Raw genomic sequence first — 27,094 nt, forward strand, 5'->3', positions numbered from 1 at the left:
CATATTTGCAACAATAAGATCAAACAGAGTTTGTAAAAGTTTTTCTTTGTCACTTTCAGTTTGTCAACTAAATTGCTTGAGGACAAGCAATGGGTTAAGCTTGGGGGAGTTGATACGTATCCATCGTATCTACTTTTCCAAACTCTTTTGCCCTTGTTTTGGACTCTAATTTGCATGATTCGAATGGAACTAACCCGGACTGACGTTGTTCTTAGCAGAATTTCCATGGTGTTATTTTTGTGTAGAAATAAAAGTTCTTGGATTGACCTGAAAATTTACAGAGAATTTTTGTGGAATATATAAAAAATGTTGGCGCAAGGAGTTACCAGAAGGCTCCACCCAAAGGCCACAAGCCCGGGGGGCACCCCCCTGGGGCGCACCTAGAGGGCTTGTGGGCCCCCTGGACCTCCTCCGACCCTAACTCCAACTCTATATAACCCTATTCGGGGAGAGAAAAATAGAGAGAAGGATTCATCATGTTTTACGATACGAAGCCGCGGCCGCCTCCTGTTCTTCATCGTGAGGAAAGGTCTGGAGTCCGCTCGAGGCTCTGGAGAGGGGGATTAATCGTCATCATTGATAACCCACAAGCATAGGGGATCGCAACAGTTTTCGATAAGTAAGAGTGTCGAACCCAACGAGGAGCTAAAGTTAGAACAAATATTCCCTCAAGTTCTATCAACCACCAATACAACTCTACGCACACTTGATGTTCGCTTTACCTAAACAAGTATGAAACTAGAAGTACTTTGTAGGTGTTTTTGGATAGGTTTGCAAGAATATAAAGAGCACGTAAATAAAAAGTAGGGGCTGTTTGGATAAAGAAACGATAAAGGTAATAGAGCGAGTGTGGAAAAGTGGTGTTAGGAGTTGCGAGATTGTCCCTAAGAAATTGACTACTTTACTAGACCGATAGCAAGTTTTATGTGGGAGAGGCCACTCCTAGCATGTCATCCTTGACTTGGAATTCTATGCACTTATGATTGGAACTATTAGCAAGCGTCCGCAACTACTAACATTCATTAAGGTAAAACCCAACCATAGCATTAAGATATATTGGTCCCCCTTCAATCCTATATGCATCAATTTCTATGCTAGGTTGATGCTTCTATCACTCTTGCCCTCCAATACATAGTCCTATCAACATACAACTAACCCTATGGTGTGATCCACGCGTGCGCTCATATGATGGGCACCAAAGGACAACAACATAACCACAAGAAAATTAAATCAATCATAGCAATTCATCAACCACCGATAGGACAATGAAAATATACTCAGACATCATAGGATGGAAACACATCATTGGATAATAATATGAAGCATAAAGCACCATGTTCAAGTAGAAGGTACAACGAGTTGCGGGAGTGTGGACCGCTATAGAAAGAGGGGGGGCAGGTGATGGAGATGTTGGTGAAGATGGCGGTGATGATGATGGTGGCCATGGCAGCGTTTCGGCGCCACCGGAAGAGAAGGGGAGAGGGGGACCCTTCTTCTTCTTCCTTGACCTCCTCCGTATATGGGAGAAGGGTTTCCCCTCTGGTCCTTGGCCTCCATGGCATGGGAGGGGCGAAAGCCCCTCCGAGATTGGATATGTCTCTCTGTCTCTCTCTATTTCTGCGTTCTGGTATTCTGCCCTTTCACCGTTTCTTATATATCTGGAGATCCGTAACTCCGATTGGACTGAAACCTTCGCCGAGAAATTTTTTCGGAAAATTAGCTTTCTTGCGGCCAAAGAAGAGCAGCAACCGCCTTACGGGGGGCCATGAGGGTCAGGGGCGTGCCCAGGGGGTGGGGCACGCCCCCTTCCTCATGGCTACCTCGGGCACCGTCTCGCATTGATTTTCTTCCCATATTTCACATATATTCCAAAAATAATCCCCGTCCATTTTTATCCCGTTTGGACTCCGTTTGATATGGATTTTCTGTGAAACAAAAAACATGCAACAAACAGGAATTGGCACTGGGCACTGGATCAATATGTTGGTCCCCAAAAATAGTATAAAAAGTTGCCAAAAGTATATGAAAGTTATAGAATATTGGCATGGAACAATCAAAAATTATAGATACGACAGAGACATATCAGCATCCCCAAGCTTAATTCCTGCTCGTCCTCGAGTAGGTAAATGATAAAAAAGAAAAATTTTGATGTGGAATGCTACCTTGCATAATCTTGATCATGTAATCTAATCATGGCATGAATATTAAGACACGAGTGATTCAAAGCAATAGTATATCATTTGACATTAAGATAATAATACTTCAAGCATACTAATAAAGCAATCATGTATTTCCAAAATAACATGGCCAAAGAAAATTATCCCTACAAAATCATATAGTCTGGCTATGCTCCATCTTCACCACACAAAATATTCAAATCATGCACAACCCCGATGACAAGCCAAGAAATTGTTTCATACTTTTGATGTTCTCAAACCTTTTCAACTTTCACGCAATACATGAGCATGAGCCATGGATATAGCACTATAGGTGGAATAGAATATGATGATGGGGGTTATGTGGAGAAGACAAAAGGGAGAAAGTATCACATCGACGCGGCTAATCAATGGGCTATGGAGATGCCCATCAATTGATGTCAATGCGAGGAGTAGGGATTGCCATGCAACGGATGCACTAAGAGCTATAAGTGTATGAAAGCTCAAACTGGAAACTAAGTTGGTGTGCATCCAACTTGCTTGCTCATGAAGACCTCGAGCATTTGAGGAAGCCCATCATCGGAATATACAAGCCAAGTTCTATAATGAAAATTCCCACTAGTATATGAAAGTGATAACTCAAGAGACTCTCTATGTGAAGAACATGGTGCTATTCTGAAGCACAAGTGTGGTAAAAGGATAGTAACATTGTCCCTTCTCATTTTTTGTTTTTTTGGGCCTTCCTTTTTTGGCCTTTCTCTTTTTTTCGTCCGGAGTCTTATCCCGACTTGTGGGGGAATCATAGTCTCCATCATCCTTTCCTCACTGGGACAATGCTCTAAAAATGATGATCATCACACTTTTATTTACTTACAACTCAATATTACAACTCGTCTAGAACAAAGGTATGACTCTATCACACATAAGCCTCCTTATACCTTCCTCAAAACATCCATGATAGGTAGGTATGGTGGATGTTTTGAGGAAGGTATAAGGAGGCTTATGTGTGATAGAGCATATCGTATCACATGGTTTGGATGCACCGGCGAAGTTTGCACCAACTCTCGAGGTGAGAAAGGGCAATGCACGGTACCGAAGAGGCTAGCAATGATGGAAGGGTGAGAGTGCGTATAATCCATGGACTCAACATTAGTCATAAAGAACTCACATACTTATTGCAATAATCTATTAGTCATCGAAACAAAGTACTACGCGCATGCTTCTAGGGGGATAGATTGGTAGGAAAAGACCATCGCTCCTCCCCGACCGCCACTCATAAGGAAGACAATCAATAAATAAATCATGCTCCGACTTCATCACATAACGGTTCACCATACGTGCATGCTACGGGAATCACAAACTTCAACACAAGTATTTCTACAATCCACAACTACCCACTAGCATGACTCTAATATCACCATCTTTATATTGCAAAACTATTGCAAGGAATCAAACATATCATATTCAGTGATCTACAAGTTTTATGTAGGATTTTCTGACTAACCATGTGAATGACCAATTCCTGTCATCTCTCTAAATAGATATAAGTGAAGCAAGAGAGTTTAATTCCTTCTACAAAATATATTCCCATGCTCTAACAAATATAAGTGAAGCAAAAGAGCATTCTACAAATGGTGGTTTTCTATGTGAAGAGAAACAGGCAATCCAAACTTCAAATGATATAAGCGAAGCACATGAAGCATTCTATAAAGCCATACTCAAAAGATATAAGTGAAGTGCAATGAGCATTCTATAAATCAACCAAGGACTATCTCATACCAGCATGGTGCATAAAAGAAAAGTGAAAACTAAATGCAAAAGACGCTCCAAGATTGCACATATCGCATGAACGAAACGAATCCGAAAACATATCGATACTTGTTGAAGAAAGAGGGGATGCCTTCTGGGGCATCCCCAAGCTTAGACGCTTGAGTCTCCTTGAATATTTACTTGGGGTGCCTCGGGCATCCCCAAGCTTGATCTCTTGCCTCTCTTCCTTCTTCTCACATAGAGACCTCCTCTATCTTCGAACACTTCATCCACACAAAACTCAACAGAAAGCTCGGTAAGATCCGTTAGTATAATAAAGCAAGTCACTACTCTAAGTACTATTGCAAACCAATTCATATTTTTTTTCATTGTAGCTACTGTAATATAACTTTTCCATGGCTTAATCCACTGATATAAATTGATAGTTTCATCAAAACAAGCAAACTATGCATCAAAAACAGAATCTGTCTAAAACAGAACAATCTGTAATAATCTGAACATTCACCATACCTCTGGTACTCCAAAAATTATACCAAAATTAGGAAAAATAAAAAAAAATTATATAAAGACCGTGCAAAAAGTTTCAGAACCATTTGACGTTCCATCAAAAAATGTAAAATCACGCGCTACAGCCAAAGTTTGTGTCCTGCACCGTACAAACCAACAAGCATCTAAAACATCCTAAAGGCAAACCTTGGCACATTATTTTTATAATACAATGGAATTTTATAAGGGGATAATTATTTTTGTTGAAAATTTTCTGTAATCAAGATTCACAAAAGTTTCTGTGAGCATGAAAAAAGTTCAAGGAGCTCCCCCACTTCAACAATGCTTGTCTCTCTCACTTTCACTTTCCTTTTTGAAAAAGTTTTCGGTTCCCCTCTTTTTTTTTGTTTTTAAACTATATAAAAGCACACATCAGAAATAAATGACTCTCTAAAACTTCCGGGTTGTCTCCCTGGCAGCACTTTCTTTAAAGCCATTAAGCTAGGCATATAGTGCTCAAGTAATGAATCCACCCGGATCCCAAGGTATATCAAAGCCAATTTTAATTAACAATGATTTGTAATTTAGTAGTGAGCACAAAGTAACATATATCATGCAACAACAAGGTCTAACTATCTTCCTATGCATTGGCATGTCATAAAAGAACAATTCATGCACACATAGTAAAGGCCAATGCATAGTATAAACTGTTTCTTGCAATTTTATCGTATTGGAAACATAGAGAGGTGGAGATATAGTTCCTCTCTCATAATAATTGCAAGTAGGAGCAGCAAGCACATGCATATTATATTCATCAAAATCACCATGTGTAATAGTAAAACACAACCCATCAATATAATCCTTAATAGGTGCAAACTTCTCCGATATAGTGTAGTCGGGAGAATTCAAAAAGATAATAGGACTATCATGCGTGGGTGCAATAGCAACAATTTCATGTTTAACATAAGGAACTATAGCAAGTTCATCTCCACAAGCATAATTCAAATTGGCATCTTGGCCACAAGCATAGCAAGCATCATCAAAAAGGGATAGTTCAAGAGAATCAACGGGATCATAACAATCATCATAGCAATCATCCTTCGGTAAGCACGAAGGGAAATTAAACAATGTATGAGTTGAAGAGTTACTCTCATTAGAAGGTGGGCACGGGTAGCTCATCCGCTCTTCCTCCTTTTGTTCTTCGCTCTCCTCCTCATCTTTTTCATCCAATGAGCTCACAGTTTCATTAATTTCTTCTTCCATAGACTCCTACAAAATATTAGTCTCTTCTTGGACAGCGGGGTAGTCCTCAATATATGGTTCAGCATCGGCATCAGAAGCATAATTATCATAGCAATATTTAAGTATGGAAAAAATTTCAGATTTGTAAAGAGTAGCATCATACGTTTCAATCAAAGAAGCAATATTTAAGGTCTTAATAACCTACAAGTATAGGGGATCGCAATAGCTTTCGATAAGTAAGAGTGCCAAACCCAATGAGGAGCTAAAGGTAGAACAAATATTCCCTCAAGTTCTATCGACCACCGATACAACTCTACGCACGCTTGATGTTCGCTTTACCTAGAACAAGTATGAAACTAGAAGTACTTTGTAGGTGTTTTTGGATAGGTTTGCAAGAATATAAAGAGCACGTAAATAAAAAGTAGGGGATTTTTAGGTAAAGAAATGATTAAGGTAATATAGCGAGTGTGGAAAAGTAGTGGTACGAGTTGCGAGATTGTCCCTAAGCAATTGAGTACTTTACTAGACCGATAGCAAGTTTTATGTGGGAGAGGCCACTGCTAGCATGTCATCCCTGACTTGGAATTCTATGCACTTATGATTGGAACTATTAGCAAGCGTCTGCAACTACTAACGTTCATTAAGGTAAAACCCAACCATAGCATTAAGATATGTTGGTCCCCCTTCAATCTCGTATGCATCAATTTCTATGCTAGGTTGAAGCTTCTGTCACTCTTGCCCTCCAATACATAGTCCTATCAACATACACCTAACCCTATGGTGTGATCCACGCATGCGCTCATATGATGGGCACCAAAGGATAGCAACATAACCACAAGAAAATTAAATCAATCATAGCAATTCATCAACCACCGATAGGACAATGAAAATCTACTCAGACATCATAGGATGGCAACACATCATTGGATAATAATATGAAGCATAAAGCACCATGTTCAAGTAGAAGGTACAGCGGTTTGCGGGAGAGTGGACCGCTATAGATAGAGGGGGAAGGTGATGGAGATGTTGGTGAAGATGGCGGAGGTGTTGGTGAAGATCGCGGTGATGATGATGGTGGCTGTGGCAGCGTTCCGGCGACACCGGAAGAGAAGGGGAGAGGGGGGCCCTTCTTCTTCTGCTTCCTTGACCTCCTCCCTAGATGGGAGAAGGGTCTCCCCTCTGGTCCTTGGCCTCCATGGCATGGGAGGGGCGAAAACCCCTCCGAGATTTGATCTGTCTCTCTGTCTCTCACTGTTTCTGCGTTCTGGTATTCTGTCCTTTCACCGTTTCTTATATATCCGGAGATCCGTAACTCCGATTGGACTGAAACCTTCGTCGATATTTTTTTCCGAAAATTAGCTTTCTTGCGGCCAAAGAAGAGCAGCAACCGCCTTACGGGGTCCCATGAGGGTCAGGGGTGCCCAGGGTGGTGGGGCGCCCCCCTGCCTCGTGGCTCCCTCGGGCACCGTCTCGCCTTGATTTTCTTCCCATATTTCACATATATTCCTAAAATAATCTCCGTCTGTTTTTATCCCGTTTGGAATCTGTTTGATATGGATTTTCTGCAAAACAAAAAACATGCAACAAACAGGAACTGGCACTGGGCACTGGATCAATATGTTAGTCCCCAAAAATAGTATAAAAAGTTGCCAAAAGTATATGAAAGTTGTAGAATATTGGCATGGAACAATCAAAAATTATAGATACGACGGAGACGTATCAATCGTCATCACCAACCTTCCTCCATCACCAATTTCATGATGCTCACCATCGTGCGTGAGTAATTCCATCGCAGGCCTGCTGGACGGTGATGGGCTGGATGATATTTATCATGTAATTGAGTTAGTTTTGTTAGGGTTTGATCCCTACTAGCCACTATGTTCTGAGATTGATGTTGCTATGACTTTGTTATGCTTAACGCTTGTCACTAGGGCCTGAGTGCCATGATTTCAGATTTGAACCTATTATGTTTTCATGAATATATTTGTGTTCTTGATCCTATCTTGCAAGTTGTAGACACCTATTATGAGTTATGATCCGCATATCCCAAGGTGACAATAATTGGGATTCTTTCTGGTGATTACCGTAGTTTGAGGAGTTCATGTATTCACTAAGTGCTAATGCTTTGGTCCGGTTCTCTATTAAAAGGAGGCCTTAATATCCCTTAGTTTCCATTAGGACCCCGCTACCACAGGAGGGTATGTGATGGTAGCTGGAACGTCGGTATTTCCCTGGAGAGGGAGGGATGATGTAGCACAGTGACGGTAGATATTTCCCTCAGTTATGAAACCAAGGTATCGAACCAGTAGGAGAACCGAGCAACACAATCTAAGCAGCAGCTGCACATAAATAACAACACCTCGCAACCCGACATGTTAAAGGGGTTGTCAATCCCTTCCGGGGTACGGCGCCTCAAGATAGGCAAACGGACGTGAGGTAAATTGTAGTAGATTGATAGATCGAATGCCAAATAAAATAAATAAAGATAAAACGCAGCAAAGTATTTTTGTATTTTTTTTGTTTAATAGATCTGAGCGAAAAATGCAAAGGAAAAGTAGATCGCAAGGCAAATATATGAGAAAGAAGACCCGGGGGGCATAAGTTTCACTAGTGGCTTCTCTCGAGAAAAATAGCAAACAGTGGGTAAAAAAATTACTGTTGGGAAATTGATAGAACTTCAAATAATTATGATGTTATCCAGGCAATGATCATTACATAGGCATCACGCCCATGATTAGTAGACTGACTCCTGCCTGCATCTACTACTATTACTCCACACATCAACCGCCATCCAGCATGCATCTAGTGTATTAAGTTCATGGAAAACGGAGTAATGCAATAATAACGATGACATGATGTAGACAAGATCTGTTTCTATATGGCGGTAGATATAGATCTCATCTTTTTATCCTTAGTAGCAATGATACATACGTGTCGGTTCCCTTTCAGTCACTGGGATCAAGCACCATAAGATCGAACCCACTACCGGGCACCTCTTCCCATTGCAAGATAAATATATCAAGTTGGCCAAACAAAACCCAAATATCAGAGAAGAAATATGAGGCTATAAGAGATCATTCATATAAGAGATCAAAGAAACTCAAATAACTTTCATGGATATAAAAAGATATGACTAATCGTAAACTTGAAGTTCATCAGATCCCAACAAACACACCACAAAAGAGTTACATCATATGGCTCTCCAAGAGACCATTGTATTGAGAATTCAGCGAGAGAGAGAAAGCCATCTAGCTACTAACTACGGACCCAAAAGGTCTACAAAGAACTACTCACGCATCATCGGAGAGGCACCAATGGAGGTGGTGAACCCCATCCGAGATGGTGTCTAGATTGGATCTGGTGGTTCTGGACTCTGCGGCGGCTGGATGAATATTTTGTCGATGCCTTTATGGTTTCTGGAGTATTGTGGTATTTATAGAGCAAAGAGGCGGTCCGGGGGGCACCCGAGGTGGGCACAACCCACCAGGGCGCGCCTGGGCCTCCTGGCGTGCCCTGGTGGGTTGTGCCCCCCTTGGGGCACCCCCCAGGTGCAACCAGGGCCCATTGCCTTCCTTCTGGCCCATAAAAAATCATTGTGGAGTTTCGTGGCATTTGGACTCCGTTTGATATTGATTTTTTGCGATGTAAAAAACATGGAAAAATAGCAACTGGCACTTGCCACTATGTCAATAGGTTAGTACCAAAAATGATATAAAATGGCTATAAAACGATTAAAAACATCCCAGATTGATAATAAAACAACATGGAACAATAAAAAATTATAGATACGTTGGAGACGTATCATTATGTCATGCAAGTTCTTTTCCATAAGCACGTATGACTATATACGAAATACATGCCTACATTATATTGATGAATTGGAGCTAGTTCTGTGTCACCCATGGTTATGACTGCTACATGATGAATATCATCCAACACAATTATCATTGCAAATCCATTGCCTACGAGCTTTTCACATATTGATTTTTGATAAGTTACTTTCCGTGCTACTACTGTTACAATCACTAGAAAACTGCTAATGTTACTTTTGCCACTGTTATCGTTACTTCTAGACTACTTTGCTACTAACTTTGCTGCAAATATGAAGTCTTTCAGGTGTGGTTGAATTGACAACTCAACTGCTAATACTCGTGAATATTGTTTGGCTCCCCTTGTGTCAAATCAATAAATTTTGGTTGAATACTCTACCATTGAAAACTGTTACGATCCCCTATACTTGTGGGTTATCACCGAGGCCCATGTACCCATTCATCCCCCTAGACTATATATACTCCTACTCCTCCCTCTTATTAGGGTTAGCATTGGTTTAGCTCATATGAGAGATAGAGCTTGCTCATCCACTTGATACCTACTCCATTGGAGGCCAAGTCCTCCATCTAGGAGAAGATCCCCCAAGTGGATTCAAGACCTCCTCATGGAGAAGATTCCCCTAGTGGATTCAAGACCTCCTCTTGGAGAAGAACTAGCTACTTGCACCCTTACTTTGTTGTCTTTGGATCTTTGTGACCTCTTTGTGTTCATGGATCTAGCACATGTGTGATCGTTTCTTGTTGATTTGAGTGTTTCATCTCGTTTCCCCTCGTGATTTCCCTCGCGTGTTGAAACGTCTCCAACGTATCTATAATTTTTGATTGCTCCATGCTATATTATCTACTGTTTTGGACATTATTGGGCTTTATAATCCACTTTTATATTATTTTTGGGACTAACCTACTAACCAGAGGCCCAGCCCAGAATTGTTGTTTTTTTTGCCTATTTTAGGGTTTCGAAGAAAAGGAATATCAAACGGAGTCCAAATGGAATGAAACCTTCGGGAACGTGATTTTCTCACCGAACATGATCCAGGAGACTTGGACCCTACGTCAAGACACAAAAGAGGAGGCCACGAGGTAGGGGGGTGCGCCTACCCCCCCAGGCGCGCCCTCCACCCTCGTGGGCCCCCTGTTGCTCCACCGACGTACTCCTTCCTCCTATATATACCTACGTACCCCCAAACGATCAGATACGGAGCCAAAACCCTATTCCACCGCCGTAACTTTCTGTATCCAGGAGATCCCATCTTGGGGCCTGTTCCGGAGCTCCGCCGGAGGGGGCATCGATCACGGAGGGCTTCTACATCATCACCATAGCCCTTCCGATGAAGTGTGAGTAGTTTACCTCAGACCTGCGGGTCCACAGTTATTAGCTAGATGGCTTCTTCTCTCTTTTTGGATCTCAATACAATGTTCTCCCCCTCTCTTGTGGAGATCTATTCGATGTAATCTTCTTTTTGTGGTGTCTTTGTTGAGACCGATGAATTGTGGGTTTATGATCAAGTGTATCTATGAACAATATTTGAATCTTCTCTGAATTATTTTATGTATGATTGGTTATCTTTGCAAGTCTCTTCGAATTATCGGTTTGGTTTGGCCTACTAGATTGATCTTTCTTGCAATGGGAGAAGTGCTTAGCTTTGGGTTCAATCTTGCGGTGTCCTTTCCCAGTGACAGTAGGGGCAGCAAGGCACGTATTGTATTGTTGCCATCGAGGATAACAAGATGGGGTTTTCATCATATTGCATGAGTTTATCCACATCATGTCATCTTGCTTAAGGTGTTACTCTGTTTTCATTAACTTAATACTCTAGATGCATGCTGGATAGCGGTTGATGAGTGGAGTAATAGTAGTAGATGCAGGCAGGAGTCGGTCTACTTGTCTCGGACATGATGTCTATATACATGATCATGCCTAGATATTCTCATAACTATGCTCAATTCTGTCAATTGCTCAACAGTAATTTTTTCACCCACCGTAGAATACTTATGCTCTTGAGAGAAACCACTAGTGAAACCTATGGCCCCCAGGTCTATCTTCATCATATTATTCTTCCAATACTTTGTTATTTACTTTGCTTTTATTTTACTTTGCATCTTTATCATAAAAATACCAAAAATATTATCTTATCATATCTATCAGATCTCACTCTCGCAAGTAGCCGTGTAGGGATTGACAACCTCTTATCGTGTTGGTTGCGAGGATTTATTTGTTTTGTGCAGGTACGAGGGACTCACGCGTAGCCTCCTACTGGATTGATACCTTGGTTCTCAAAAACTGAGGAAATACTTACGCTACTCTGTTGCATCATCCCTTCCTCTTCGGGGAAAAACCAACGCAGTGCTCAAGAGGTAGCAAGAAGGATTTCTGGCGCCGTTGCCGGGGAGGTTCGCGCAAGTCAAGATTTGACTCCCGACAACGAGCCATTTCTGGTGCCGTTGCTGGGGAGTCTACGCAAAAGTCAATATACCAAGTACCCATCACAATCCCTATCTCCCGCATTACATTATTTGAAATTTGCCTCTCGTTTTCCTCTCCCCCACTTCACCCTTGCCGTTTTATTCGCCCTCTCTCTCTATCCTCCCCCTCTTTCTCTATTTGCCTCTTTTTTGCCCGCTTGCTTTTTGTTTGCTTGTGTGTTAGTTTGCTTGCTTGTCATGATGGCTCAAGATAAAACTAAATTGTGTGACTTTACCAATACAAACAACAATGATTTTATTAGCACTCCGATTGCTCCTCTTACCGATGCTGAATCTTGTGAAATTAATACTGCTTTGCTGAATCTTGTCATGAAAGATCCGTTTTCCGGCCTTCCTAGTGAAGATGCCGCTACCCATCTAAATAGCTTCGTTGATTCGTGTGATATGCAAAAGAAGAAAGATGTGGATAATGATATTGTTAAATTGAAGCTATTTCCTTTTTCGCTTAGAGATCGTGCTAAAGTTTGGTTTTCGTCTTTGTCAAAAAATAGTATTGATTCATGGAATAAGTGCAAAGATGCTTTTATATCTAAGTATTTTCCTCCCACTAAGATCATCTCCCTTAGAAATGACATTATGAATTTTAAGCAACTTGATCATGAACATGTTGCACAAGCTTGGGGGAGGATGAAATTAATGATACGTAATTACCCTACTCATGGTTTGAATTTGTGGATGATTATACAAAATTTTTATGCCGGATTGAATTTTGCTTCTAGAAATCTTTTAGATTCGGCCGCGGGAGGCACTATTATGGAAATCACTTTAGGAGAAGCTACTAAACTCTTAGATAATATTATGGTTAATTATTCTCAATGGCATACTGAAAGATCTACTAACAAAAAGGTGCATGCGGAAGAAGAAATTAATGTTTTGAGTGGAAAGATGGATGAACTTATGAAATTATTTGCTAATAAAAGTGTTTCTTCTGATCCTAATGATATGCCCTTGTCTACTTTGATTGAGAATAATAATGAATCTATGGATGTGAATTTTGTTGGTAGGAACAATTTTGGTAACAACGCGTATAGAGGAAATTTCAATCCTAGGCCTTATCTTAGTAATCCCTCTAATAATTATGGTAATTCCTACAACAATTATTTTGGAAATTATAATAAGATGCCCTCTGATTTTGATTGAATCTAATATTAAAGAATTTATTACTTCGCAAAAGAATTTTAATGCTTTGATTGAAGAAAATTGCTTAAGATTGATGAGTTGGCTAGGAACGTTGATAGAATTGCTCTAGATGTTGATTCTTTGAAACTTAGATCTATTCCACCTAAGAATGATATCAATGAGTCTATCAGAGCCATGAGAATTTCCATTGATGAGTGCAAAGAAAGAACCGCTAGGATGCGTGCTAAAAAAGATGCATTTATAAGAGCGTGTTCTTCTAGTTCCTATGAAAATAAAGATGAAGATCTAAAAGTTATTGATGTGTCCCCTATTAAATCTTTGTTTTGCAATATGAATCTTAATAATGATGGGACTGAATATGATCCACCTTTACCTAGAAGACGTTCCAAGAATTCAGAGTTTTTAGATCTTGATGCTAAAATTGATGAAAGTGGGATTGAAGAAATTAAAACCCTAGATGTTGCTAAACCCACTATTTTGGATTTCAAGGAATTTAATTATGAAAATTGCTCTTTGATTGATTGTATTTCCTTGTTGAAATCCATGCTAAATTCTCCTCATGCTTATAGTCAAAATAAAGCGTTCACTAAACATATCGTTGATGCCTTGATGCAATCTTATGAAGAAAAACTTGAATTGGAAGTTTCTATCCCTAGAAAAACTTTATGATGAGTGGGAACCAACTATTAAAATTAAGATTAAAGATCTTGAATTCTATGCTTTATGTGATTTGGGTGCTAGTGTTTCCATGATTCCCAAGACTTTGTGTGATTTGTTAGGTTTCCATGATTTTGATGATTGCTCTCTAAACTTGCACGTTGCGGATTCCACTATTAAGAAACCTATGGGAAGAATTAATGATGTTCTTATTGTTTCAAATAGGAATTATGTGCCCGTAGATTTTATTGTTCTTGACATAGATTGCAATCCTTCATGTCCTGTTATTCTTGGTAGACCTTTCCTTAGAACGATTGGTGCAATTATTGATATGAAGGAAGGAAATATTAGATTCCAGTTTCCGTTAAGGAAAGGTATGGAACACTTTCCTAGAAAGAAAATTAAATTACCTTATGAATCTATTATGAGAGCCACTTATGGATTGCCTACCAAAGATGGCTCTATCTTTGCTTTTTATGCCTAGCTAGGGGCGTTAAACGATAGCGCTTGTTGGGAGGCAACCCAATTCTATTTTTATTCCTTGATTTTTGACCCTGTTTAGTAATAAATAATTTATCTAGCCTCTGTTAAATTGTGTTTTTGTGTTTAATTAGTGTTTGTGCCAAGTAGAACCGTTGGGAAGACTTGGGGAAAGTCTTGTTAATCTTGCTGTAAAAAACAGAAACTTTAGCGCTCACGAGAACTGCTGCCATGTTTATTTGGAAAGTGATATTTAGTTAATTCATTTTTCATATGATTAATAGATAAATTCCTCACGTCCAGCAATTTATTTTAGAATTTTTGGGGTTCCAGATCTTGCGCTAGCTACAGATTACTACAGACTATTCTTTTTTTGACAGATTCTGTTTTTCATGTATTGTTTGCTTATTTTGATAAATCTATGTCTAGTAAAATAGTTTATAAACCATAGAGAAGTTGGAATACAGTAGGTTTAACACCAATATAAATAAAGAGTGAGTTCATTACAGTACCTTGAAGTGGTCTTTTGTTTTCTTTGGCTAACGGAGCTCACGAGATTTTCTACTTTAAGTTTTGTGTTGTGAAGTTTTCAAGTTTTGAGTAAAGATTTGATGGATTATGGAACAAGGAGTGGCAAGATCCTAAGCTTGGGGATGCCCATGGCACCCCCAATATAATCTAAGGACACCTAAAATCCAAAGCTTGGGATGCCCCGGAAGGCATCCCCTCTTTTCGTCTACTTCTATTGGTTACTTTACTTGGAGCTATATTTTTATTCACCACATGGTATGTGTTTTGCTTGGAGCGTCTTGTATTATTTGAGTCTTTATTTGTTCGTTTACCGCAATCATCCTTTCTGTACACACCTTTTGAGAGAGCCATACATGATTTGGAATTTGTTAGAATACTCTATGTGCTTTGCTTATATCTTTTGAGTTATATAGTTTTGCTCTAGTACTTCACTTATATCTTTTAGAGCACGATGGTGGATTTGTTTTATAGAAACTATTGATCTCTCATGCTTCACTTAGATTATTTTGAGAGTCTTAAATAGCATGGTAATTTTCTTAAATAATCCTCATATGCTAGGTATTCAAGATTAGAAAAAAAATCATAGGAATGTTTTGAATACTAAGAGATGTTTGATGCTTGATGATTGTTTTGAGATATGGAGGTAATAATATCAAAGTCGTGCTAGTTGAGTAGTTGTGAATTTGAGAAGTGCTTGTGTTGAAGTTTGCAAGTCACGTAGCATGCACGCATGATAAACGTTATGTAACAAATGTGAAACATGAAGTGTTTTTTTGATTGTCTTCCTTATGAGTGGCGGTCGGGGACGAGCGATGGTCTTTTCCTACCAATCTATCCCCCTAGGAGCATGCGCGTAGTGCCGAGGTTTTTGATGACTTGTAGATTTTTGCAATAAGTATGTGAGTTCTTTATGACTAATGTTGAGTCCATGGATTATACGCACTCTCACCCTTCCATCATTGCTAGCCTCGGTACCGTGCATTGCCCTTTCTCACATTGAGAGTTGGTGCAAACTTCGCCGGTGCATCCAAACCCCGTGATATGATACGCTCTTTCACACATAAACCTCCTTATATCTTCCTCAAAACAGTCACCATACCTACCTATTATGCCATTTCCATAGCCATTCCGAGATATATTGCCATGCAACTTTCCACCATTCCGTTTATCATGACACATTCATCATTGTCATATTGCTTAGCATGATCATGTAGTTTACATAGTATTTGTGGCAAAGCCACCATTCATAATTCTTTCATACATGTCACTCTTGGTTCATTGCATATCCTAGTACACCGCCGGAGGCATTCATATAGAGTCATCTTTTGTTCTAGCATCGAGTTGTAATCATTGATTTGTAAATAAATAGAAGTGTGATGATCATCATTTTCTAGAGCATTGTCCCAAGTGAGGAAATAAAAAAAAGAGAAAGGCCATAAAAAAATAAAAAGGCCTAAATAAAAAAATGATGAGAGAAAAAGAGAGAAGGGACAATGTTACTATCCTTTGCCACACTTGTGCTTCAAAGTAGCACCATGATCTTCATGATAGAGAGTGTTTTGTTTTATCACTTTCATATACTAGTGGGAAATTTTCATTATAGAACTTGGCTTGTATATTCCAACAATGGGCCTCCTCAAGTGCCCTAGGTCTTCGTGAGCAAGCAAGTTGGATGCACACCCACTTAGTTTCTTTTGTTGGGCTTTCATACATTTATAGCTCTAGTGCATCCATTGCATGGCAATCCCTACTCCTTGCATTAACATCAATCGATGGGCATCTCCATAGCCTGTTGATTAGCCTCGTTGATGTGAGACTATCTCCTTTTTTGTCTTCTCCACATAACCCCCATCATCATATTCTATTCCACCCATAGTGCTATGTCCGTGGCTCGCGCTCATATATTGCGTGAAAGTTTATAGGTTTGAGATTGCGAAGGTATGAAACAATTGCTTGGCTTGTCATCGGGGTTGTGCATGATGAGAGCATTCTTGTGTGACGAAAATGGAGCATGACAAAACTATATGATTTTGTAGGGATAAACTTTCTTTGGCTGTGTTATTTTGAGAAGACATAATTGCTTAGTTAGTATGCTCGAAGTATTATTATTTTTATGTTAATATGAACTTTTGTCTTGAATCTTTCGGATCTGAATATTCATACCATAATTAAGAAGATTGCATTAAAGTTATGCCAAGTAGCACTCTGCATCAAAAATTATGTTTTTATCATTTACCGACTCGAGGACGAGTAGGAATTAAGCTTGGGGATGCTTGATACGTCTCCAACGTATCTATAATTTTTGATTGTTCCATGCTATATTATCTACTGTTTTGGACATTATTGGGCTTTATTATCCACTTTTATATTATTTTTGGGACTAACCTACTAACCGGAGGCCCAACCCAGAATTGCTATTTTTTTTGCCTATTTTAGGGTTTCGAAGAAAAGGAATATCAAACGGAGTCCAAACGGAATGAAACCTTCGGGAACGTGATTTTCTCACCGAACATGATCCAGGGGACTTGGACCCTACGTCAATACACAAAAGAGGAGGCCACGAGGTAGGGGGCGTGCCTACCCCCCAGGCGCGCCCTCCACCCTCATGGGCCCCCTGTTGCTCCACCGACGTACTCCTTCCTCCTATATATACCTACGTACCCCCAAACGATCAGATACGGAGCCAAAACCCTAATTCCACCGCCGTAACTTTTTGTATCCACGAGATCCCATCTTGGGGCCTGTTCCGGAGCTCCGCTGGAGGGGGCATCGATCACGGAGGGCTTCTACATCATCACCATAGCCCCTCCGATGAAGTGTGAGTAGTTTACCTCAGACCTACGGGTCCATAGTTATTAGCTAGATGGCTTCTTCTCTCCTTTGGGATCTCAATACAATGTTCTCCCCCTCTCTTGTGGAGATCTATTCGATGTAATCTTCTTTTTGCGGTGTGTTTGTTGAGACCGATGAATTGTGGGTTTATGATCAAGTCTATCTATGAACAATATTTGAATCTTCTCTGAATTCTTTTATGTATGATTGGTTATCTTTGCAAGTCTCTTCAAATTATCAGTTTGGTTTGGCCTACTAGATTGATCTTTCTTGCAATGGGAGAAGTGCTTAGCTTTGGGTTCAATCTTGCGGTGTCCTTTCCCAGTGACAGTAGGGGCAGCAAGGCACGTATTGTATTGTTGCCATCGAGGATAACAAGATGGGGTTTTCATCATATTGCATGAGTTTATCCCTCTACATCATGTCATCTTGCTTAAGGCGTTACTCTGTTTTCATTAACTTAATACTCTAGATGCATGCTAGATAGCGGTCGATGAGTGGAGTAATAGTAGTAGATGCAAGCAGGAGTCTATCTACTTGTCTCGAACGTGATGCCTATATACATGATCATGCTTAGATATTCTCATAACTATGCTCAATTCTGTCAATTGCTCAACAGTAATTTGTTCACCCACCGTAGAATACTTATGCTCTTGAGAGAATCCACTAGTGAAACCTATGGCCCCCGGGTCTATCTTCATCATATTAATCTTCCAATACTTTGTTATTTACTTTGCTTTTATTTTACTTTGCATCTTTATCATAAAAATACCAAAAATATTATCTTATCATATCTATCAGATCTCACTCTCGTAAGTGGTCGTGTAGGGATTGACAACCCCTTATCACGTTGGTTGCGAGGATTTATTTGTTTTGTGCAGGTACGAGGGACTCGCGCGTAGCCTCCTACTGGATTGATACCTTGGTTCTCAAAAACTGAGGGAAATACTTACGCTACTCTGCTGCATCATCCCTTCCTCTTCGGGGAAAAACCAACGCAGTGCTTAAGAGGTAGCACGTGTTCATCGTGTTCTTCGTGAGATCCCCTCCAAATCGTGAAATATGACCCTAGGGTTCCGCCCTAGCTACATCATCTTGGTATCATGAGCCAAGGTTGATCACGAATTTGGAGCCCCTACCCCTTGTTTTCTAGCTTAATTTTGTTGATTTTTTCCCAATTTCGAAAATCCCCACAAAAATAACCCCATTTTTTGTGATTTGTTGGTGTGATGAAGTTTTGTTGAATTTAATCCATGGATTTGCTTTTCCACGAGTGGGTCTAGCTTTCCCCCATCTTTTTTCTCCATTTCATCTGCCAAATTCATCCAATTTTGACCAAATTCTTCTTCCACACCTCGAAGCCTAGTTCATCCTGCAGCCCGATTTCACAACAGGCATCGGACATCCGGAAGTTACCGGACGTCCGACGACCATCATTCGTCCCACAAATACCGGACGTCCGATGTTTACTGAAGAAACTGAAAACAAATTCACTCGAAAATTTTCAGCCATCGACCACACTTCCACATTTCCACTCCAATACTATCATTGCATTTCCACTTAGCTACCACCGCTTTCCGCAACCACAATCGCTTACTCGCTACCATCTCCGAAGATTTTGACACATTTTGGTCTTTGAGAATTTGAGTTGCGGTTTTCGTTTCCTAACGTGTTTCGGCTACTTAGGTACAGTTCGACAACAACATCACCGACGCTCATCTTCGCCACGAACTCGTCATCGACAACAACCACTTCACCATTTTGACACCATCTATCATAAGCAAGGACAGTAACATCAATGACACTATGTGTACTCCCTTGCCAATGCATTGATAACCCCATAGCCCATTTTGTGTCACTTTCCTATCGAGACTAGACATTTGAGTATTGTCGGCAACGTTACTTGTGCATCTTAGTGATCTTCATTCCCATTGCATACATACCATATCATATTGGTACAACATCTTGGTATAATCTGATATCTACTACGCAACTTTGTTCTTGTAAACACGTGTTGGGCCTCCAAGCGCCGAGTTTTGTAGGACAGTTGAATTTTCCCTCAAGTGGATGACCTAAGGTTTATCAATCCATGGGAGGCATAGGATGAACATGGTCTCTCTCAAGCAACCCTGCAATCAAATACAAGAAATCTCTTGTGTCCCCAACATACCCAATACAATGGCAATTGTATAGGTGCACTAGTTCGACGAAGAGATGGTGATAAAAGTGTAATTTGGATGGTAGAAATGTATTTTTATAATATGAATAAATAAAAATAGCAAGGTAGAAAATAGTAAACGGGCACAAAAATGGTATTGCAATGCTAAAAAATGAGGCCTAGGGTCCGTACTTCGCTAGTGCAATCTCTCAACAGTACTAATATAATTGGATCATATAACCACCCCTCAAAGTGCGATGAAGAAACACTCCAAAGTTCCTATCTAGCGGAGAACATAACAAGAAATCATTTGTAGGGTACGAAACCACCTCGAAGCTATTCTTTCCAATCGATCTATCCAAGAGTTCATACTAAAATAACACCAAATAATTTCAGATTCATAATACTCAATCCAACACAAAGAACTTCAAAGAGTGCCCCAAGATTTCTACTGGAGAAACAAAGACAAGAACGTGCATCAACCCATATGCGTAGATTACCCCAATGTCAACTCGGGAATCCGTGAGTTGAGTGCCAAAACATATATCAAGTGAACCAATATGATACCCCATTGTCACCACGAGTACTCATATGCAAGACATATATCAAGTGCTCTCAAATCCATAAAAGTATTCAATCCGATTACAAAGAAATCTCAAAGGGAAAACTCAATTCATCACAACAAGATAGAAAGGGGAAAACACCATATGATCCGAATATATTAACAAAGCCCGTGATACATCATGATCGTGACGTCTCAAGAACAAGAGAGAGAGAGAGAGAGATTAAACACATAGCTACTAGTACAAACCCTCAGGCCCGAGGGTGGACTACTCCCTCCTCATCATGGTGGCCGCCGGGATGATGAAGATGGCCACCGGAGATGATTTCCCCCTCCGGCAGGGTGCCGGAATGGGGTCTAGATTGGTTTTTGGTGGCTACAGAGGCCTGCGGCGGCAGAACTTCTGATATAGGGTTACTTCTGATGATTTCTCTATTTATAGGATTTTTTTGGGGAACGCAGTAATTTCAAAAAAAATCCTACGCACACGCAAGATCATGGTGATGCATAGCAATGAGAGGGGAGAGTGTTGTCTACGTACCCTTGTAGACCGTAAGCGGAAGCGTTATGACAACGCGGTTGATTTAGTCGTACGTCTTCATGATCGACCGATCCTAGTACCGAAAGTACGGCACCTCTGCGATCTGCACATGTTCGGCTCGATGATGTCCCACGAACTCACGATCCAGCAGAGTGTCGAGGGAGAGCTTCGTCAACATGACGGCGTGATGACGGTGATGATGATGCTACCGGAACAGGGCTTCGCCTAAGCATCGCTATGATATGACCGAGGTGGATTATGGTGGAGGGGGGCACCACACACGGCTGGAAACAATCAACTTGTGTGTTCTAGGGTGCCCCCTGCCCCCGTATATAAAGGAGCAAGGGGGAGGTCGGCCGGCCTTGGGGTGCGCCAAGGAGAGGGAGGAGTCCTCCTCCTAGTAGGAGTAGAACTCCCCCTTTCGTAGTCCAACTAGGAAGAGGGAGAGGAAGAGAAGAGAAGGAAAGGGGGGCGCCGCCCCCCTTCCCTAGACCAATTCGGACTAGAGGGGGAGGGGCGCGTGGCCCTGCCTTGGCCGGCCCTCTCTCTCCACTAAGGCCCATGTGGCCCATTTAGTTCCCCCGAGGGTTCCGATAACCCCCCCTGGCACTCCAATAATTATCCGGTGACCCCCGAAACTCATCCGGTGTCCGAATATAGTCATCCAATATATCAAACTTTATGTCTCGACCATTTCGAGACTCCTTGTCATGTCCGTGATCACACCCGGGACTCCGAACTACCTTCGGTACATCAAAACACATAAACTCATAATACCGATCGTCACCGAAGGTTAAGCGTGCGGACCCTACGGGTTCAAGAACTATGTAGACATGACCGAGACACGTCTCCGGTCAATAACCAATAGCGGAACCTGGATGTTCATATTGGCTCCCACATATTCTACGAAGATATTTATCGGTCAAATCGCATAACGATACATGTTGTTCCCTTTGTCATCGGTATGTTACTTGCTCGAGATTCGATCGTCGGTATCTCAATACCTAGTTAAATCTCGGTACCGTCAAGTCTCTTTACTCGTTCCGTAATGCATCATCCCGCAACTAACTCATTAGTCACATTGCTTGCAAGGCTTATATTGATGTGCATTGCCGAGAGGGCCCAGAGATACCTCTTCGACAATCGGAGTGACAAATCCTAATCTCGATCTATGCCAACTCAACAAACACCATCGGAGACACCTGTAGAGCACCTTTATAATCACCCAGTTACGTTGTGACGTTTGGTAGCACACAAAGTGTTCCTCCGATATTCGGGAGTTGCACGATCTCATATAGTCATAGGAACATGTATAAGTTATGGAGAAAGCAATAGCAACAAACTAAACGATCATTGTGCTAAGCTAACGGAATGGGTCAAGTCAATCACATCATTCTCTAATGATGTGATCCTGTTAATCAAATGACAACCCATGTCTATGGCTAGGAAACTTAACCATCTTTGATTAACGAGCTAGTCAAGTAGAGGCATACTAGTGACACTCAGTTTGTATATGTATTCACACATGTACTAAGTTTTCGGTTAATACAATTATTGCATGAATAATAAACATTTATCGTGATATAAGGAAATAAACAATAACTTTATTATTGCCTCTAGGGCATATTTCCTTCATTTTTTGGCGTCGGTTTCACATGAAGATGGGCCTAGAGGTGAGCACAACCCACTGAGGCATGGGCAAGGGCCCAGGCGCGCCCCGGTGTCTTGTGCCCAACTCCTTCACCTTCTGGTCCTTCCACGAAGCTTCGGGGGTCTCTTTTGTTCCAAAAAAATCATGAAAAAGTTTCAGATCATTTGGAGAACTTTCATTTCTGCACAAAAAACAACACCACGGTAGTTCTGTTGAAAACAGCGTCAGTCTGGGTTAGTTCCATGCAAATCATACCAAAACCATATAAAATTGTTGTAAATATGGCATGAATACTTCATAAATTTTAGATACATTGCAGACGTATCAGCATCCCCAAGCTTAATTTCTACTCGTCCTCGAGTAGGTAAATGATAAAAGAAATAATTTATGAAGTGTGAATGCTAGCAAAGTGCATAAGTTTGGTCAATGATAATTTCAATCACTTTTCCTAGCATCATAACAACAATCCTTTCTCATAAAACTTCTCATGTTAAAGTATAAACCAATTCACATGTTAAGGTTCAAACAATGAATTCTCTTGAAACTCAACAACGTATGTTCTCAGTCACCAAACAATTGTAATTCAACCTATTCATCAGAGTTTAAGTAAGAGCTCCACATACTCAACCATCATATAGTCTTCTATGATTGCTAACACTCACCGCATACACATGAGCAAAACATTTCAACCGGACACATAGAAAGATAGGGGCTTATAAGTTCGCCTCCCAACGTATTCACCTCAAGGGTGATGTCAACAGTAATAACTCATGCTACCCATATCCAACTGGATATATGTGCCTAGATCTTTCCCCGCCACATGATACTTGCCAAAAGAGAAAAATAAAAAGGAACAGAGAGAAAAACTTTGAATCTTGCATGAAATTAAATACATAAAAGTAAAAGATAGGCCCTTCGTAGAGGGAAGCAGAGGATGCCATGCGCTTATTTGTTTGTATGCTCAACCCCTTAGTGCAAAAGAACGTCACGTTATATTGGCCCTTATGATAGCAACCTTTATTATGCAGTCTGTCGCTTTTATTCTTTGCCATCACAAGTTCGTACAACGCTCAATTTTCTCTTGCACTAAATGATTTAACACTTTTAGAAGCAATTTTTATTGCCTTATTGCACCGATGACAACTTACTTGAAGGATCTTGCTCAATCCTTAGGTAGGTATGGTGGACTCTTGAAGATAAGATTTGGGTTTAAGGGTTTTTTGGATGCACAAGTAGTATCTCTACTTGGTGCAAAAATTTTGGCTAGCAAAGATGGGGAGCAAGCACCACATGTTGAAGGATCTATGACAGTATAACTTCTATGTGAATATGAACAAACATAAACCATTACGTTGTTTTCTTTGTCCAAAATCAATAATTTTGGCATATAATATTTTGATGGGGGCTCGCAATCACAAAAGATTTCCAAGATAGTGTATTTGCATGTGAAAGTTCTCTTCCTTATACTAATTATTCATGAATTGCTTGTATGACCAATATTGTGATTGCCAAGCCTCAAAAGATTCACTTTCTAAACCCAATGTGAAGCTACCACTAGGAATGATATGATTTCAACTTCATGAAATTCAATTTATTCAACAATTGACTCATAGGATATACGTGAAGCACAAGAGTAAATGACAAGCTACTCCAAAAAGATATAAGTGAAGATCATGCGGGTAGTTAAGTAAATAGGTAGCTATTTGAGGACTCTCTCTTATTAAAAACTTTCAAATCTAAGAATTTTATTAAAACAGCAAGCAAAACAAAACAAAATGACATTCCAAGAATAGCACACATCATGTGAAGAAGTAAAAACTTAGGCTCAACCGATATTAACCGATAATTGTTGAAGAAGAAAGGTGGGGTGCCTACCGGGGCATCCCCAAGCTTAGATGCTTAAAACTCCTTGAAATATTATGTTGGGGTGCCTTGGGAATCCCCAAGCTTGAGATTTTGTGTCTCCTTAATTCCTCTCATATCACGGTTTTCCTAAATCTCAAAAGCTTCATCCACACAAAACTCAACAAGAACTCGTGAGATAAGTTAGTATAAACCATTGCAAAAACCTTATCATTCTCTACTGTAGCAAACCACTAAAATTATTATTCAACATTGCATACTAAATGCCTCTACATATTTAATACTCCTATCCTCAAATAGAATCATTAAACAAGCAAACATATGCAAACAATGCAAACATAATAGCAATCTACCAAAATAGTACAGTCTATAAAGAATGCAAGAGTATCAATACTTACCTAACTACAAAAGTTATGAAAAAATCCCAGACTGTAGAAAATTAATCATAGCTTATTTTGCAAAAAGTTTCAACATTTTATCACATTCTGACTTTTCTAGGGAATTTTTGCAACAGCGGTAAACTTTCCGTTTTCAAACAGCAACATGTAAACTTGCAAAATAAGCATGGCAAAGGCTATCATTGCCACTTTTATTAAAATAAAAGATGCAAAACATTATTCTAAATAACAGTAAGCAAATCCTAACAAAATAAATTTATGCTCCAAGAAAAAAACATATCATCTGACGAATGAAAACATAGCTCTAAGTGAGGTTACCGATAATGTTGGGGACGAAAGAGGGGATGCCTTCCGGGGCATCCCCAAGCTTAGTTGCTTGGATATTCCATGAATACTAACTTGGGGTGCTTTGGGGATCCCCAAGCTTAGGTTCTTTTCACTCCTTATTCTCCTCATATCGACATCTCACCCAAAACTTGAAAACTTCAATCACACAAAACTTAACGGAACTTTGTGAGATAGGTTAGTATGATAAAGAGCAAACCATTTCACTTTTGGTACTGTGAAAGACAAGATTCATAATTATTCTCACACAATTCCTACTGTATTATATCATGTATACAATTTATATTGAGCGATATAAGCCATAGAAACTATAAAACAAGCAAACTATGCATTGAAAACAGAATATGTCAGAAACAGAACAGTCTGTAATGATCTGGACAGCAACCATACTTCTGCTACTCCGAAAATTCTGAAAAATTAGGACAACCTGGGAAATTTGTATATCAATATCGTGCAAAAATAATCAGGATTTTATCATCCTTCTGTAAAAAAACTAAAATTATTTTACTAGGCGCAAAAGTTTCTATTTTTCAGCAAGATCAAATCAACTATCACCATAGACCATCCCAAAGGTCTTACTTTGCACTTTATTGAAATAAAAGCTTTAAAACATGATTACTACAGTAGCATAATCATGAAAACACACAAAAACAGTAGGTGAAAGTGTTGGGTTGTGTCCCAACAAACACTTTTCTTTAATGCCTTTTAGCTAGGCATGATGATTTCAATGATTCTCGCATAAAAGATAAGAATTGAAACATGAAGAGAGCATCATGAAGCATATGACTAGCACATTTATGTCTAACCCACTTCCTATGCATAGGATTTTGGGAGCAAACAACTTGTTGGAACAAGAATCAACTAGCATAGGAAGGCAAAACTTCAAGATTTTCAACACATAGAGAGGAAACTTGATATTATTGAGATATGTAGAAGCACATGTTCCTCTCCCATAATAATTTTCAGTAGCATCATGAATGAATTAAACAATATAACTATCACATAAATGATTCTTTTCATGATCCACAAGCATAGAACATTTTTTACTCTCCACATAAGCAAATTTATTCTCATGAATAGTAGTGGGAGCAAACTCAACAAAATAACTATCATGGGATTGAAAATTAAAATCATGATGACAAGTTTCATGGTTATCATTATTCTTTATAGAATACATGTCATCACCATAATCATCATAGGTAGAATGCATGCTTTCATCATAATAAATTTTCTTATCAAAACTTGAGGGACTAAAAATAACATCTTCATCAAACATAGCATCCCCAAGATTATGGCTTTGCATATCATTAGCATCATGGATATTCAAAGAATTCATACTAGCAATATTGCAATCATGCTCATCATTCAAAGATTTTATGTCAAACATTTTATAGAATTCTTCTTCTATCAATTGAGCACAATTTTCCTTTCCATCATTTTCACGAAAGACATTATAAAGATGAATAATATGATGCAACATCAATTCCATTTTTTTAGTTTTCCTTTATAAACCAAACTAGTGATCAAACAAGAAACTAAAAGATTTGATTGCAAGATCTAAATATGTACCTTCAAGCACTCACCTCCCCGGCAACGGCGCCAGAAAAGAGCTTTGTTGACGGGATGTGAGTGCCGCTTACCTAACCTCCCCAGCAACGGCGCCAGAAAAGAGCTTGATGTCTACTACGCAACTTTATTCTTGTAGACACGTGTTGGGCCTCCAAGCGTAGAGTTTTGCAGGACATTAGCAATTTTCCCTCAAGTGGGTGACCTAAGGTTTATCAATCCGTGGGTGACCTAAGGTTTATCAACCCTGCAATCAAATACAAGAAATCTCTTGTGTCCCCAACACACCCAATACAATGGCAATTTGTATAGGTGCACTAGTTCGGCGAAGAGATGGTGATAAAAGTGTAATTTGGATGGTAGAAATATATTTTTATAATCTGAATAAATAGAAACAGCAAG

The sequence above is a fragment of the Triticum urartu genome, chromosome 1 (assembly GCF_003073215.2).
Source record: "Triticum urartu cultivar G1812 chromosome 1, Tu2.1, whole genome shotgun sequence".
Classification (NCBI taxonomy): domain Eukaryota; kingdom Viridiplantae; phylum Streptophyta; class Magnoliopsida; order Poales; family Poaceae; genus Triticum; species Triticum urartu.